We start from the raw sequence: 5000 nt of genomic DNA, 5'->3' as shown, positions 1-5000 counted from the left end.
TTTCAAACTTGCATTGACAATGTTAGCCCTTGTGCCATTTTTAACCACTGGGAGGATTTGACGGAAATCACCGCAAAATAAGGTTGGAATGCCACCCATGGGATTCTTGTTTCCTGTGATGTCTTGCAGTGTTCGGTCAATTGCTTCATAAGCACTCTTGTGCGTCATTGGGGCTTCGTCTACAATGATTGCAGAGGTGTCTCTAATTACATTTGCCAAGGCTGAGTTACCAGTAATTTTGCAAACTGGCTGACCCATTCAATGAGTATCCAAGGGTACTTTAAAAGTGCTGTGAAGAGTGCGGCCACCTTGTAGTAGAGTAGCAGCAATGCCACTGAATGCTGTTGCAAGCACAATCTTTCTCATGGATTTAATCTTTGCAAGGATCAAATTGATTACAAAAGTCTTGCCTGTACCACCTGGAGCATCAAGAAACATCATGTTTTTGTTCATTTCACCTTGTGCTTCCAACATTGCCATGAATGAATTGTAAACTTCTCTTTGAGAATCGGTCAGTTTTTTTTGCATATTTTCTGCTTGTAGGGAAGTTCTTCAAGATTATAAGTAACTTCACGTTGATACTCTCTCGCGAGTCTTTCATCTCTCCCTTGCATTGGTGCAGGTAATCCATAGCTTGCCAATGGTTGACCGCACATAAGGAGAACTTTTTCTTCAATTAGACAAAGAGTTTTATTGTAGATGTCCTCATTAAAATCTGCTTCTGGATTGTTAACTTCTTGCCTGTATCTGTGAAGAATGTCTTCAGATATTACATCACGAAAAGCCATCCAGATCTCAAGAGGATTTCTTGGCTCACAGGCTGTTAAAATTATCACAAATAGGCTTCGCAAATTTGAAGGTGATTGAGTGGCACTTGCCTCTCCTACTGCTTGATGCAAGTGATGGTCATTTTCTAGAAGGCCTCGAGCAAGGCACGCTGCTCTGTATGTTTCAAACACCTGACCATTGTATGCTCGCAAATTTTGAAATGAAGTTGGACCAGCAACCTCATTGAGCAACAGGCGTAAGAAATAACACTCCCCTGCTTTTGGACTAATCGTGTAGATTCTCCCAATGCATGGTGCCTTCCATACATCATCATTTTCAGTACCTTCAACTTGTACCCCACGCATTCTTCTCATCCATTTCTTTGTCGATTTGTTCCAAGTGTAAAACTCAGGGACTTCTACGTATTTGAGACCCCTTGCAAAGTCATCCTCATGGGAGAGTTGAAAAAATGCTGTCAAAGTTGTGGCAGGTGGTGGACCTTGGGCTCGTTCCAGAGCAGTATCAGCTGAGAACATGACACGCTGCCCATTTTCAAGATGAACAGAAAGTTGTACAATTGGGGGGAAATGTTCATGGATGGGATGTTCCAATATCCTCCAGGCTGCCTCTGAACTGCCGACATACCTTGCATTCTGGAACTGCTGGATCTCATCCACAATGTGACTTTGTACTTGGCCTTGTTGGTTAGCTGCTCCATCAGTTCTTTGTAGTTCAAACACTGCTTGATCACATCCTTTATTCACGTATTTGAGGACATATTTGATGCTTTGGATCGAGCTGCAAATTTCTACGTTAATGTGAGCGTTGAACTGCTGAAGGAGGACCTTGTTGTACGGAACAATCCACTGGTTTGTTATTTCTTGATTAACATACCGACCATTTCTCTTCATCCTTATTGTACCAGTCTGGCCTCCATCTTCTGGTTTTCTTCGCCTGTACTTGGGGTAAGAGTCTTGGCCTTGCTTGGTACACTGAAGAAATTCTTTTGGGTATTTTTTGGAACATTTGTTGTCAATCATACATGGACAATTTGGATTAAATGGTCCACAAGGTCCATGCACCATATGTGCCATCACTTTAGCATGAAGATCAGGATCTTCCTCTTTGTCAGGGATATGCAGAGATCCATTTTTTCTGGTAGAAGTTTGTCCTCTGGGGCCTGCCAGGTGAGGATGTGTGCATGCGGCAGTCCTCTTCTTTGATATTCAATACTGTACAGGAAAGCCCTCAACCTGCCAAATCCTCCCTTTTTAATAAATTCAAGTAACTTTTTTAGCTTCTGCCTGAAAACCCTGGCAACAATATCTGGACGATCCTGAGGGTCTTGCCCTTGAAGACAATTTTCTGTAATTTCTGTCCACTTTGGATTTGTTGTGAACATGATGAAGAGGTCGGCTCGGCCGATTCGCCGAACATATGCCATGGCATCACTTTGACGCTCAAACATGTATCGAGGGCCTCCTGTATAAGTTGCCAGAAGTACAACTTGTTGACCAAACTGTTCTGGATTCCCATCCTCCCTAAGAATTGAATCTCTCAAGTTGCTATAATTGTCAGCTCTCGGTCTGTTGCTCACGCCTCAGGAACTGTAAACGTTCTGTTTCAATCTTGCAGTACACATCCACCAGCCATTGTTGAAATAGCCTTCGGTACCAGAGAAAATAGTTTCCAGGCCGAGTCATTAAATGGTACGAATAAAATTGCTGTTGGGTAACTTTTCGCCCATTGGATGCCTTCATGTAGATGTTGTAAGATGGAGAACCATAGGGGTACATTAACGGGTACATTAAAGTATCGTAGAGGGGATGTAGTTCGGAGATCCATTTTAATGTATCATTTCTAAAACGCAAGACAATATCCCGGTTAGCTGTTGGTTCATTCTCCATTAATATTCCAATCTCATACGTTGTTGTTGGAGCATTGAATCGCCATGGATGCTCTTCTTGCGGCCTTCGGTCTTCCCTTATGACAACTTTATGTTCTACCAAGTGTTCTTCTTCAATCCTCTCCTTTGTTGTTTTCAGCTGACAAATAAAGCTGTTGTTCTCATGTAAAAATTCAGTCAGACTTTGGAGAATGTCTCTATTGAGTCTACTGTCACGTCCCCGATTATGTAGTTCCTCTTCCAGACTATCCAAGAAGTAGACTTGAATAAACTTTGCTGTTTCATCTTCAGGTGGTAAAAGACTCCCAATCTGGTGGCAAACCTGGCCTCGAATTCTAAAAGAAGGATTCCACCCATGTACTGCCGCAATTTTGTGACCAAATGATGTCATTGCAAAACAATTGTTATAACTGCGTAGATTTTGCAGAAAATCTTTAGAGATGGGACCATTGCCGGAGAGCAAATCTTGAAGCAACTGAGGCAGTGGTGGAAAGCTATCAAGCACAACTTTGCCAGAAGAACAACAACAACCAGGGGTTTCTCCTTTAAATTTTACAGCTGAGCAATGTTGACATACTTTGTCCATTTTTCCTATATCAGCTGTAGTGAGAGAGTCATTTTTGTTGTAGAGCAATCCTTTTCTATTGCAGTGTTCTATTTCATGGTGTCTCAAAGCAGTCATTCGTTGTCTAGCTGCCTCGTTTTCTGTCAATTGCTGGGGCAAAGTCATACTCTCTCTCTATGCAGCCTCTCGTTGTTGCCCTTGGTATAGGCGAAAGCTTCGTTGGGTTTCCGATTCATTCTGATGTCGTTGAGCCACTCTCAACTGACCTTGTGTACGTCTACTTACCTCATATAATTCATTCGATCGTAATATTGCTTCTCTTTCCAGTGCATATCTTTGCCTTTCTTGAATTTCATCTTGTGATGAATTTAACCGCCTTACAGCATGTCTAGTTCTGTCAGCTTCACGTTGGGTTTCTCTTTCCAAATCTGACAGTCTTGCTCTCCTTTCTCTTTGACGTATCCTGTTAAGTTCTAGACGTCTTTCTCTATCTGAATTGTTTTCATTGGAGCGAATTGCAGCAACTCTTAGTCTATTAGCTTCCAATCTTTCCATTCTTTCTTCCTCACTTTCGTTTCTACTTCGTTTGGGTGGCATAATTTCGGTTTTAAACGGAATTGTTTAACGATATTAATGATTGTAAATTAATTAAGCGTAAAGGAAATGTATACTAACTGAAATGGACGAACTATAAATAATATTTCTGAATAGTACAATTATAAACAATTATATTGTACCTATTTACTATGCCTCCCCACGGGACAGAGTTAGACACCAGGGTCGTTTTTTAACGTGGAGAAAAGGTACAAAAATAAAAATTGTCTCAGTCGTGAAGGATTTCTCCTCCACCGAAAGAGAACAAGAAAATGAAGTGCAGCATCTGAAGAACAGATACTACACTTTGATCTTGACCAAAAGGAATGAATAAAAGCGACCTACGTGTGACTCATTACTTCCGGGTGTAAACGTCACAGTCTAAAAGTAATAATTAAAAAAAAAAAGTAAATGTAAAATAAATGTAATACCAACTTAGGTTAACTAAGTAAACAGTACAATTAAAACAGTTCTATTAAAACAAATAATTACTAAGATCTAGGTAATTGTTAGTCTCATTGTTATGGTTTTAAAGAAAAAAATGTGTAAAAAAAATTTCTGCTTTTGTGAGTACGTGTATTTCTTTTAAATTACATAACCTTTTTATTTTATTATTTATATCTCTTTTAAATTTATATATTTTGTTAGTAAACTGGAAGAAATTCAGTTGAATAAAACCTTGTTCGTGTTCTTTACGTTAAACTCATATTTTTATAAAAGGTTCATCCGGTTTAAAGAAAGCACTAAGTTTAAATAAGACTGGAAATAACTAATTCAATATATAAATAGAAAAATGAAATAAATATAAGCTTTAAGTCTTAAGATAGTAATAATCAAAATGTAATAAATTATTTGTAGTTCAAATCTATGATAAACAGGCTTTCGAAATAGGCTCGACCAGAAAGATTAAATTGGAACGAAATTATAATCTCCGTGCCATTTTCAAAACAACCCCACAAAAGTAACGATATCCTGCAGTTGGTTAAATGACAATGGTTGTAAGAAAAATGTAAAAGAAAATGCGCTTATCTGTTTATTTTGACCTGTTTTATTTAATTAAAAAAAAATTGGCTATAACTGGAAGAGAGCGTTATGTTTTGGGGGTTGTTTAAAAAATAGAATGGAAATAAAGTTAGTTCCGTTTTAATTGTGTTTAATTGCGGCAAG

The sequence above is a fragment of the Euprymna scolopes genome, chromosome 3 (assembly GCF_053919585.1).
Source record: "Euprymna scolopes isolate OS-2025 chromosome 3, ASM5391958v1, whole genome shotgun sequence".
NCBI classification, from domain to species: Eukaryota; Metazoa; Mollusca; class Cephalopoda; order Sepiida; family Sepiolidae; genus Euprymna; species Euprymna scolopes.
Note: the sequence above shows the minus strand (reverse complement) of the source record.